Source organism: Pinus tabuliformis, chromosome 3_2 (assembly GCF_031772625.1).
Source record: "Pinus tabuliformis cultivar Carrire ecotype Pingquan chromosome 3_2, CPIR1, whole genome shotgun sequence".
Lineage (NCBI taxonomy): Eukaryota > Viridiplantae > Streptophyta > Pinopsida > Pinales > Pinaceae > Pinus > Pinus tabuliformis.
The window spans coordinates 39306991-39320902 of record NC_142302.1 but is presented as its reverse complement, the minus strand read 5'-3'; positions in this window follow the sequence as shown (position 1 = coordinate 39320902).

Genomic DNA, 13912 nt, shown 5'->3' with positions numbered 1-13912 from the left:
TCTCTGTGTTCTAACCTGGGCTATCAATTCCTTCTTAGGCTCTCTGCCTTCTCCCTTGCTTGGTTGTTTCCATTCCTAGAGTGTCCTTGTTCTTTTCCCACTCGGTTGTGTCTACTCCTTCCTGTCATCCTTTCGTAAACAACTCTTCAATGGCCATTCCTGCCACTTATCTTCAGCCTTCTGACTCATTTCCAAAACTTCTTAATTCCTCTAAACACGAAGGCCCCAATAGGCCCCGACCATAGTCTGTTGACTCATCCTTGAGTCAATCTTCCTTTGGCATCGTCGTTGCTGCTGGTGCTTCTAGTGCTAGTGCTTCCTTCTAGTTGGTTTCTTTAAATGAAGGCCCTAATTCAGGGACAAAAGTGATGGTCTCCTGGTGAACGTGTTTGTACTCATTGAACGCTACCTTCCATATACTTGTGATTATAGTTTCCTAATCAAGGAACTTAGATGTAATGTCAGACATTGGTTGGGATAGTCATGCCATCAACAAAGAAGTCCATTGTGGATAAATGTCATCACTAAGCTGTTGTAGTGTTTCTAGGTGTGTTTGAACCGGCGGTCAAAGGTTCGAAGTATCTGCTTTGTTTTGGCTAACTCATCTTCAATCTGCTAAATGTGGGCCTCTAGAGTGTCTATCTCAACTTAGATTGTCTTCTGTTGCTCCTTGCCTTTTGTGTTTCTAGCATCATTGAGTAGTTTATTGACCTTGCTGCAGAGGGGGAGTACTAGTTGGTTCTTCTTTGCCAGACAGCCTCACCAATCATGAACCTATTGTAGGAGAGTGTGGAAATCTTCTGCAACATGGACAATGGAGTCTTTTAAGGTGGTTGTGTCATCCATTTTCTGTTCTGTTTCAGTTGCATATTCCATGGCAGGGCCTGGAAATGCACATCTTGTGGCAGCGAGGGTCTTCTTGAGCTCACAGTTGGAAGAAATTAAATCGTAACATGTTGCCTAGATACGATCACAACATTCGACCAATGTGCAAGTTAAGAAGTCTTCTGGGGCATTGGGCATGATTTGAGAAACTGAAGGCTATAAAACCTGGAATTGTTTGGTGATCTGCTCTAGCTTCCATTGAAGTTGTTGCTTTTCTTGGCACAGTTGATCACATTCTGATGTGAGTGTGACAATTTTTTGTTTTTCTTGTTCATGCTCGACAGTTAAATCATTGTGAAATGCCTTTGGTTGGCGTGTGACTAGTTGAATAAAATTAAATAATTGGGTTGAGGACCAGCCTTAGAGATCATCTTGGTTCATTGTAGAGGGTTTTGGAAACCAAATCTACAAGGGCTACCCACTGGTGATAGACTTTTATGAATGTCTGTGGGGCGAGGTAGACTGTTGTGAAGTTTTGGTCGATGGTGGAGTGGTGTGGATGGAAACAGGGAAGGTTGGAATTGAGGGAAAAGGATGAAGTTGTAATGATACTGGATGGATAGTGGTGGCTAGAGTTTGGGTAATGATTGGTCCAATGCCTATTAGTGGACCCAAATCCAATAATAAAGACAACATGGAAGTGGGGCTGAATTTTGTGCTAGAGACTGTCATGATGGACTGAACAACAGAGTCATCCTCCATGTCCATCTATGTTTCCAACAGTGTTCCAGATGGTATAGTGTCTAAAATGGTGGCGGATGTGGAAGTTGTTTGTGGTGTTGGGTTGTGAAAACTAGGTGACACAATTAACGTGGAGGGTGTAACTTCTTCAACAATGGGTGATGCATCATGGGATTGGGGTTCTTCAAGTGTGATATCTACAATGTGACTAGAAGGGGTTATTTGTTGTTTTTTGGCCCCAACAAGAGGTTTTGTAGATTTTTAACCGTAGGGATTTGGGATGGTAGGCTTGGACTGGGAATGGGGTCCTACCACTGGAAGTGCAGCAACTATAGGAGCAGTAATCAGTGGATCCATCAGTCTTGAACCTTGAAATTCAGAAAAGGTGGGAAATAAACTTGTTGAGACTCTGATGTTGGCGATCATTTCTTTTAGGAAGATCATTTGTTTCTAAAGCTTTTTGATGACCAGTTGCAACTCCTTCCTGTCCAACTGCTTTCTTAAGTCCACGGTTGTTTCTCCTGATAATGGTTGGGGCACCATCCCTTCGAATAAATATATGTGTTTTCCTTCTCAAACCTTCCTTGCAATGCCTCACCACTAGTCGACCTCTGTATGGAATGCTTTAGCAGTCATCATAAAATTTTGGGGTCTCATGTGGAATGTGTGGGGGTGGATACAGTTTGGCCTTATTCAAGTGCTACCATGAATAATTCCAAACCAAATTTATGACGAGTACTCATCAAGAAGAAACTTCGGAACCCTTTCCATAGCCTTAACGACTTCCATCATTTTCTTGTACCAATCGATGAAGGAATATTTATTTATTTCCTTGTTGCTTGGGTCCCTCGAAGTTTGTCAAGGCGTGTACCTGAGGGAAAGAGGTTGGTCTTCTGTGATAGGAGCCAACTCTTACCCCTCTGCTGGGCACCATTTCCACATAGTTAGAGAAACAACAAGGTACCCGTAAATGAAATGAGTCGCCCACTTGTAGACATCCTCATAGGCTTCGAACAGTTCTTGGAGTAGGATGGCACTCAAGTTCAGCTATGCGCCTTCTACATAGTGCTCTACAACCAAAATTGTATCGAGCGTGCACTCATTCCTAGAAAAATGATGCATTAGCTTCCCCGAAATAATGTAGCATGTGAACTTGATATTCAGGGGGATGTTTGGCTCTATACGTGCTCCTTTCCCTCCTCTTTGTGTATCATAACTATGGTAGTAATCATCATTTCTTGTTTTCTTCACTCACTTGGAGGTTGTTTGTAATGTAGTTGATACTATGTTTCCAATTGTTGATAAAACTGTGAGCCTCTGAATTTCCACTGCATGAACTGGATATTTTTTATCAAGCCAGAGTGATCCTCCATACATTCTACTGAAAAGTAGCTTTTTGCACTACATTGTGGCCTCTATCGTCCCAAACACAAGTAAACTTCTCAAGTTAAGCAATATGGATTGTTGGATTCCTCTAAAATTAGTTTTGACTTTAAAGATATGCTTCCATCCTCCTTCGTTACTAGTTCAATGTAGACTTCACTTTTCAGGGTTGGAAATTGGAAAGATTCTGAGAGATCATTTTCAACCAACATTGCTTTATCATACTTCCTATAAACTGGCTCTATCTTTAAAATTCTCTCATCCAATTCAATCTCTTGAAAAGATATAAGTCTTCGTCATCTTGGAGCGATGTTGGTAGACCCAAAATACAGGGGGCTTGGATCTGAGCTTGGAACAATGGAACTTAAGAACAAACTCCAGACTAAGTGACTCTACCACCTTGGCTTTGGAGTCTGAATAATTCAGCATTTCCATGCAAATTAAGTAGAAAACCTCGACATGACATTTATGATGATACCTCCTAACTAATTACTACGACAACTTTCCCTATGCATACTCAATCGTGTTAATTCTGTTGTCAGTTGAGATTGACCTGACTCGAATGACACAAAATTGAAAAAGGAAAGGTGGAGTTGATGGATAATTATGTTATCATGATGGAATAAGCTTAGGAATTAATTATGGATATAATGGGAAAGCTTTAATGGAAATCCAAACTGACACTAGAAATCATTGTATAGTTATTATGGAAATGACACCTAACACGTGTGACTCTCCCCAAGCACAAGTAGTTGCAGGGGATGATAGAACATACACAGCGGGAGGAGACATGGTGGAATATTTATTTTGAACTAATTGAAATGTAAATAATTGACAGACCAAAGCAACTAACACAACTAGTGACTAACCAATCTAACCGACTCTTACCTACTCCTACTTGTGGTCTCCTTTTAGAGATCCAATCAATTTTGAGTGACATTTTTTTTTTTTTTTTAATCTTTGGAAGGGTTTCGGGCATGCACTATTAACCCATCCTGGTAGCAATACACTATCCAGGTGCAATAGCTTAGCAGCTCCTAACTCTTTTACTTCCGCAACAACAAAAGGCCCCAACCAATCCATATGCAGCTTCCCTGGAAACTTCAATAATTTGTTACCGTATAGCAAAACATGTCCTCCTACCGTGAATGAATTCCTCTTAATGTTCCTATCATGCCATGCCTTTTTCCTTTTCTTTTCAACCATTTGATGGAAATATTCCATGAACCTAGCCTCATCCAATTCTGAAAGTTCGTCTAGACTTTTCTGAATTAATTATTCCTTTGTTATATGAGTGTTATGAGCTATTAAAAGGTTGGTAATAGAAAATTCAGCTGGTACCACAATCTCCCATCTATATACAAGCTAGAAAGTTGTATGCTTGTGTAAACACTTAAGAGTTGTGTGGTATTCCCATAGAGTCGTTGGCACTCTTTCATCCCAATCATCCCTGTTAATTGAGCATATCTTAGTCAAACCCTTTTCCAATATCTTATTGAAGGCTTCTATTGTGCCATTTTCTTAAGGGTGATACGAGCTGCTCCTATGGTGTCGTATCATGAAGTTTTGAAGTAAGGAGGAAATTGTTTCATTTATGAAGTGGGTCCCTTGATCACTAGTGAGACTCCCATGAAATCAAAATATTGATATGATGTTCTCAAATAGGAATTTGGTGGTTGTATCTGTAGTACAGTCCTTAACCGGTGCTTCCTCTACCCATATAGTAAGGTACTCTGTTGTGGTAATGATATATCTGGCGTGGGAGTGGCATGCCAGCAGATTGATAGGTCCTATAAAAGTGACCGCCCATTCCTCAAAAATATTTAGTGCATGTACTAATTGCAATGGTAGTTCATCGTTGTGTGATGGTCTCCCAACCCTTTGTCAAACATCATAGCCTCTAGCATATTCCTTCACATAGTTGAAAATTGTTGGCCACCATAGTCCTACCTACAAAAATTTCCTTTTGTAGCCTTTCCTCCAACATGTCCACCCGCAACCCCTGAATGACACTCCCATAATACATTGTGTCTCTCATGATTGAGGACCATCTACGCAACACTTAATCAAGGCCCAATTTGTACAGTTGTCCCGCAATCAATTAATAATTTACAGCTCGAACGACCATATGTATCCATTGTGTTGTTTTGAATTCCTCCATACATTTACCTATAACTAAAAAGGTTGCAATATCCTCGAAGTAATATGGTACTACTTCAATCTAGAATAGATCAGTGCCTGGTAGTTGATCATCAATCGATCCTCCACTTTCTCCTGATTCTAGCCGTGAGAGGTGATCCGGTCCCACATTTAATCGACGAGGGTCAACAATTACTTCAAATGTGAATTCCTAGAATAGCAAAATCCATCTGCAAATTCTTCCTTCAAGTACAAGCTTGTTCAATAAATACTTGAAAGTGGAATGGTTAGTGAAAAACTTGAATGGGCCTCCCATCAAGTAATTTCAGAAATTTTGGAGAAAATATACCATAGCAAGTGCTTCCCACCCAGTTTTGGTATAGCTCTTTTCTTCTATAGACAACTTTTTGTTGGAAAAATAAATTGGGTGATCAAGGTTTCCTTCCCTTGCTTGATCCAGAACATCACCCAAAGAAATTCCCGGGGCATCAATGTGGACATGGAACTGCTTTTTCTAGTCTGGGTAAACTAGGATTAGTGCACTTTATAGTTTTTCTTCCAATATATTGAGTGCAACATCACATTCTTGCGACCACATGAATCGTTCGACCTTCCTTAACAACTTCTCCATAGGTGCAATAATGAAGGCATAGTTGCGGATAAACCTCCTGTAGTACCGTGTATGGCCCAAGGTGGATTTGAGTTGTTTTACATTTGTGGGTGGGTCCATATTCACAATTTCCGTAACCTTAGAGGGCTCTACACACACTCCTTGTTTTCACACTATATGGCCCAAAAGTGGGCCAAAGGGGACTACAAATATGCACTTATTCAAATTTAATGAGATTTGCAACTGTCTACATCGATCAAACATGATCTAAGCAGACTGTAGTGCTTCTTCAATAAACTATATATTGTCCAGTCATCCATATAAACTTTTAGGAACATGTGAATATAATATCTCAAGGCATAAATCACAATACTTGAGAACATTGTGGGCACATTCTTGAGTCTGAATGGCATAACATGATATGCATAGGATCCCCATTAAGTGGTAAATTTAGTTTTCTTCTTGTCCTCCTTTGTGATCCTAACTTGATGATAACCAAAGAATGCGTTTGTAAAAGAATAGGCTTCATTCCCTGCCACATTATCTAAAACTTCATCACTGAATGGAGTAGGAAAAGGATCATGAACACAGGCATTGTTCAGACTACGGTAGTCAACACAAACCCTTATCTCTGTAGTGTACTTCTTATTTTGTATCACAATCAAACTTACCCACTTTGCCTCATCCACCAGGAATATAAGCCCTGTTGCTAAAATCTTATCTATCTCTTTTTTCACTTTCTCTTTAACCCTTGGGTTTAGTCGGTATGGTCCATGCTTTACTAGATTTGCATCTAGTTTCAACATTATTTTCATCTCCCCTAGTTCTCCCTTAATCCCCTTCAGTTTTGCAATAGATGAGGGGAACAAGTCTTCATATTCTCTCAATAGATCGAAGATCTCCTTTGTTGTCTACTCATCCCAATAATTTCCAATTGGACTAACTTCAGTTTTTCATCAGTCTTGATGTTATGTTTCCATAACTTCAATGGTAGTAAGTGTGGAGCATTTATCACAGGTCCATCCTCGATATCCCTTTCCCCTTCAGTTTCATTGAATGATAGATGTCATAATTCCTCCAGATCATCCTCGTCTTATTCTCTGTACACCTTTCCGCATACTACAACTTCATGATATCTGGACTCATAAATGCTCTTGTCTTATGATCTATTCACCCCTCCATTAGCAGACCCATTGTAAGAAGAATATGCTTGAGATCCTACAATGCCTCAGTCCTCCTTTTTTCATTGTCAAAGAAAGAAAATTTGCTTACAAGCTGATCAACCAGGCTATCCCAATCTCCATTTTGTCTCCTTATTTCTTCTTGTACATACCAAGCTTTCAGAGAGGTTCCCAGGGTGTGTATAAAAATATGTGCCCACAACTCCTTTGGAACTCTATCCTTATTCCATCTATCCTTACAATTTTGCAAATGTTACCGACGGTCAGAGTCCCCCCTGTACTTCATGAAATTTTGAGGGTACTCACCTACTTGTCTAAAGCTGACTTCCATTATTGTTTTGATCTTCTCACATTCTCGAAGGTAGTTACAATGAACTCCCCACCACCTTGTCAATGTTGCTTGTAATGTGAAATTTACTAGGGGTACTTTGTGTTATTCAAGAACAGTTGCATCAATTCTGTTGGTAAATGAATTGACTGAATATATACCATAAAAATAGGGAAGTCTCATCCCTCAGTGCCAATCCATTTTGTCTGATGGATTGTGGCGCAACTTCTAGTGTTGATTTCGTATCCACCCTGCTGCCAATCATCCCAAGCAACTTTCGAGCCAACATCCAAACTCTGAATGCTCTGCTAGTTGATAGACCTTTCAGTTGTTGGGTTGATGTAGTCCTCCCTTCTTCCTGTTGTTAGTCTATACAGTTGATCTAATAATCCTTTTTCTTCCCTATCATATGTTAGTTCTATAAATCTTAGTCCCTGATAGGGTTCTATAGGTCGAATCACCCTAACCCCTTCTACTTCAAAAGTCATATGTTCCTTCTTCAAATCAATTATGCATAGTTCTCAAATGCCCATTCTATCCCTAGCAATGTCAGGTAGGGTTCCTTGTCCCCCATGATGTTTATCGCTTCAAATTTTAAATGGGTATTCACCCTCGCTATATCAACTTCCACGTATTCCAGTAGTCAAATCTAGAGGATACAATATTGATTCGTCATAGGCAACTAGATTGTTGAAAACATCAACTAAGGTTTTCTCAGGGCTTCCCTTGTTTTTCTTGGAAAAATGTTGACATTTGAGCCTAGATCCAACATGGTGTCCTTAATTTGGAACCCCTCAATATGAGCATCAATCTAGAACTCTCTTCCCATTCTCTTCTTGTTCCTCTACACCCTCCTAGAGTGTCTTTTAGGTAGTGTTGGCTTGGTTTGGGTTGACCAAGTTCGACCTACAAGCATATCACAGTATCACTTGAAGTGACTATGGGAGGATGTAGAACTAGGTTTCTACAACCTTGAAGGATGTGGAGATGGGGTATTATTATGTTTTCTTACACTTAATATTCATAAATCACTTCTCCGCATTCATTTAATCACATAAACATATTATATAAACCCATAATCGTCACTTCGCTATAATAAAATGAACCTATAATAAACTTCTACTCTATAAAAAATAATAAGAAAATATACACATGAAGACACCAATTTTACCATGGTTCATCCCAATGTGGAACTATGTCCACAAAAACTATTGCTTATAATAATAATTCTTGTACAACAAACAGTTCTTGACCTGCGCACTCTGTTATAAACTCAGGCCTCTACACACTCAGTTGTAGAGCCTCACCTTCTTTTCCAAACCATAGATCACAAGAATACAACCATTCAATTCAAGATGTGATGTCTCTCTTCTTTATTATTGATCCCTATATATACTATTACATCGAGGGATATATCATCAAAATACCATGGTCCATATACCATGGACTCCCTAAAACAATCTACGATGGTCCAAAAACCATTCATCTTTTACAACATTACATGATTTTACAAAAAGGAGAGGCTTTGACCCACTCCAACACCCTTATATTGTGCACTATATTCCAACTACTTCGATGCGCGTTCCACTTTGCACTTCCCTGTGCACTCCACGCCACAAAATCCAAAGTCTTCTGCCAAAAACTAGGCCAAGTTGGGATGCGCCAAACAATCCCCCAAAACTCACATGTGACTCATCCCAAGTCACTCAGTTGCTTTGCCTCTGATTTTTGTTGTAATGTTTTTATACTTCTTACGTCACAACTCCTATGTACTTCGACATAATCCAGATTGTAGCGAAGTAACTTCCTACATTGAAGCTCTTTTTTTGCAGCGTAGTTTATAGTCCATTTCCCAATTTCAATTGCAGGTGGCACTAAGACTTCTCTCCTTTCTTCTTTAGAGTGAGGCTATAGGAACAGGCTTGTACCTGTACAACTTCAACCTGCTGCCATTTACTCTTCCTTGGATCAATTCTCCATTTGACTTCGCTAATTGAACTGTTCCTCCATTAGTAATATGCTTGATAATGTAGGGGCCCAACCAATGCATCTTGAATTTTCCTGGAAATTTTACAAACTTACTGTCATAGAGGAGAACAAGGTTCCCTACTTGGAACTTCTTCTGCTTAATATGTCTGTCATTCCAATCCTTTTCTCTTGCTTTTTGTACCTACTGATGAAATCTTGTTATAAATTTGTCTTCTTCCAAAGAAATCAACTGCGACATTCTTTTCTCCATTATATCAGGGCCATCCATATATGTAAAAGATGAAATCCTCAAGCTAGGCACAATGTATTCCATGGGCATCACAACTTCTTGCCCATAAACTAACTTGAAGGGTGTCTGACTTGTCAACATTTTACATGTGGTCAAATTGCATACCTTAGTCGGTGCATTCTCCAAAATCTTATTGAATGCTTCTACTGTTCCATTGACCTGAGGGTGATAAGGGGTACACTTTTGATGATAAACTTGGAATTCCTCATTCAATGCTTCAATAGTTTTATTCAGGAAGTGGGAACCTTGATCACTCATGAAAATCACTGGACATCCAAATCTAGACAATATATACTCAAAAAGAAACTTCACAGCAGTCTTTGCACTGCAAGCCCTTACTGGTTGTGCTTCGGCCCATCATTTCAAGTAATCAGTTTTTGTAATTATGTACCTCACACGAGTTCTTTTTCCAAGTGGGTTTATTGCTCCAATAAAATCAATAACCCACTTATCAAAGGCATGCAATATAACTTGTGGTACCAAAGGCATTTCATCTCCTCTTGAAGGTTTTCATGTTCTTTGACATGTATCACATGCTCTGCAATATTCATTTGCATCTTTGTGTAGTGTAGGCCACCACAATCCTGCTCTCGAAATATTATGCACAATATCTCTTCTTGCATAGTGTCCACTAGTTGTGCCACCATGAGATTCTGATAAAATTATATGTCTTTCATATTAATGAAAAGTCAGCTACCTTAACCACTAATTCTTTATTTTGTTGCGTAGTATACTCCAAAGGAGCCATCCCTGTGGTCGAAAACTAAATGATATCTGTAAATTGGTCATCTAAAACTCTGATTGCAAATAATTGTGCATCAGGGAGATTATCCTCTATGATGGTTGGTTCTTCCCCTGTTTCCAATATTTATATATGATCAGGTCCAACATTCAATCTTCTTGGTTTAACAACGATTTCAAAGTCATATTCCTATGATAATAGTGACCATATACAAATCTTTCCTCCTAAGACAGGCTTATTAATCAAATACTTCAGTGCAGAATGATTTGTAAACATTTTAAAGTTTGATCCAAACAAATAGCGTCTAAATTTCTGCAAAGCATACAATATGGCTAGTCCTTCCCTTTCTGTAGTGGTGTAATGATTTTCTTCTTTAGATAACTTTATACTTACAAAAGATATAGGATGATCAGTTTTTCCTGCACCAGGTTGTGCCAATACTACTCCCAAATCTATACAAGAGGAATCCACATGGACATGGAATTCTTTATTCCAATAATGGAACACTAATATAGGTGTAGCTACCATTTTTTATTTCAATATGTCAAGGCTCTTCTGACATTCTTCATTCCATTGGAAAATTTCATCCTTCAACAATTTCTCCATAGGCACAGTGATCTACGCATATGCCTTAATGAATTTTTTGTAATACCCAGTATGTCCCAACGTAGTGCAAAGCTATCTTACTATCTTAGGTGGAGGGAAATTCACAATGATGGAAATCTTAGCAAGGTCCACCATTATTCCTTCCTTACAAACAATATGTCCCAACAATATGCCGAATGGTACACAAAATATGTGCTTCTTTAGGTTCAAACAGATCCGATACTATCTACATGTGTCAAGCATAAGTCTTAAACTTCCAATACGTTTTATTAGCAACCCAAATACTATCCAATCATTAAAATATACCTCTAAAAATTTGTGGATATATTCCTTAAAATATGAACCACCACTCTATAAAATATAACAGGGGAATTCTTTAACCCAAAAGGCATTACTGTGTATTGATATGAGCCCCATGATGTAGAAAATTTAGTCTTATGTTGATCTTCAGGTGCAATCTTAATTTGATGATAACCTGAAAATGCATCTATAAATGAGTAAGCTTACTCACCTCCTACATTGTCTAGAACTTCATTTGTGAAAGGGGTAGGGAAGGGATCATGTAAGCATGCATCATTCAACTTTCTCAAATCAACACAGATCCTGATTTCTCCTTGAGTTTTCTTTTTTTGCACCACCATAGGACTCACCCATTCTAATTCTTCTATTGGTTCAATAATTCTTGTTGCTATCATCTTATCAAGCTCTATATTTACTTTCTCCTTATACTCTGGGTTCATCCTATAAGATCTTTGTTTGATTGGCTTTGCATCAGGCTTAAGGGGAATCTTCATGACTCCTAGATCTCCTATTATACACTTCATCTCTAAAAAATTAGTGGGAAACAGTTCTTAGTATTCATGAAGTAATTCTATAAATTTATTGATTGTCTCTTCATCCCAATAGTATCCTATTGTTGCAAACTTAGGTTCCTTTTATGATCCTATGTTCACCTTATTTTTCTTCAGTGGCTTCGTTATATCTGGTATCTCTAGCTTATGCCCATTTACATCGTGGTATCCTTTTGATTTTGCTATGTTTATGTTGTGAGGATCTTCTTCTTCTTCTGCAGTAAGGTTATAGCATTCTAGTGCATTTTCTATCTACGCATCCCAATCAGGTTGTTTCCATGTCAATGGGGTTATATTCTCAAAGATCTTCTTCTTAACTGTTTGAAGGGCCAAATCTATGTATGGGAAATCATCCTCAAAGTTGAATGTTAATATGAAGCCATCAACCATGTCTTTCCAGTTTACTGTACCATGTCAAAGTTCTATTTCTAGGAACCAGTTCTTAGGGATTATCTCTAATGTATGAAAGAATCCATGTACCCATTCTTTTTGTGGAATCTCCTTCCATGTTGTAGTGCATAGTTGGATATGCTTCCTAGGATTAGTTTAACCATCATATTTTATCTTTATTTTTGTATCTATATTCCAAACCTTATCCACATCAATCTTCGACATTCTTGTTAGCCTTCTATATTCTTTTTGTGTGCACCCCACCATCTAGCAAGGGTGCTAACAACCTTTCATTCTCTGGAACTTGTTCCTCATAATCATCAAGAAAAGTATTTATATCACCCAATCCATCATAAGAAGGTAGATTACATACCTCGGATATCATACAAAGAAATGATTTGGTAATTATTTTTGCACATCACCTTGTAGATACTTCATGAAACCTATTCTACAAGTTTTCCAACTCTTCTTTTGAGTCTGAGGTGCAAGAACTATCATGCTCCCAAGTAAACTTTCCTTCTATAGTAGGGTTAACCCAATATTATTCCTTTGTTGTCATTTGATAGATATTATCTATATCAATTGCTCAGTATTATTCTCTAATTGGTTTTGTATATCTTACTCCTTCTGATGGATCCAAGGGAACAATTACTCAGATTATTCCCTTCAAATATCATCTATCTCTTCTTCAGATTAATTATAGCCATATTTTCAAATTCCCAATCAAGTCAAAGAAATGCAAGATAGGGTTACTGTCATTAACAATCTCTACTACTTCAAAATTAGCAGTAGTGCAAACTCATTAATTGTCCATTGTTACACGTGGTAGTCTTCCTAAGGGGAAGATTTTTTGTTGATTTTCCATCCTTACTTGAATAGGTGACAATTGTATATTCAGCTTACGCATTAACTCCCATGTATGCTTATTAAGAAATTTTCATTAGATCGCAGCTCCAGAATAACTTGATCCATCTCATATACTCGTATCTGTGCACTAAGTCTAATCTCTCTTCCATTTCTCTCTTGTCAATGAAAATTATTGACTGCATGCATCTCACTTCGTAGTGTTTCTTTGGATGCACAGGAAACTATCAACTCCTAAATCCCTTCTACTGCCTTTTGATCTCTTAATAATTTCAAACAAGTATGCGAAAAATACATTAAAATACCTGCTTGATTTGTTGAATCCTAGTCGTATTGTAGAGCTTGATCCTATGTCAAAGCTCAATTCTGCATCGAAGCTTGATTATGTGTCGAAGTTGATGACACATCGTAGATAGTTCTCTGTTTTGGCTATGCATTGGAGGTCAATGCTCCATCATCCATAAAGCTTCGCTTTTCTTCCATAAGTACTTCTTTTTCCTTCTGAATATAAAAAACAGGAGCTTTTTCAACAGTTTTTCTAACCCATGTATTTTCGTATTCTTTCTTCTCATCTTCTTTATTGCTTCCAGTCACAACTCCAATTCTAGTGACAATACTAATTTGAGGTTTGTCGGTCCTCCTTTCAACAGTCATTGTTTGAATATTCTATGGCGATTGTTGATTCCTTTTTTCTTGCATCTTTTCCATAAGTACAAGGCATTATCTAATTACATGGTCAAAGGATTTACAATACTTACATGTCATTGTAGGGTTGTAACAATCTCTCGCAAAATGACCTGCCTAACCGTAGTTATAGCGAATGATCTGTCCATGTCCTTGACTAACTCCACCACCTCGACCTATTCCTTGGTAGCCTCCTTGACCACTGAGTTGTCCAATAACTTCATGTCCATGTTCTTCTGCTTGAATTTTATAAGTGTCAAAATTGCACTCCATCATTAGTTCATAAGCTC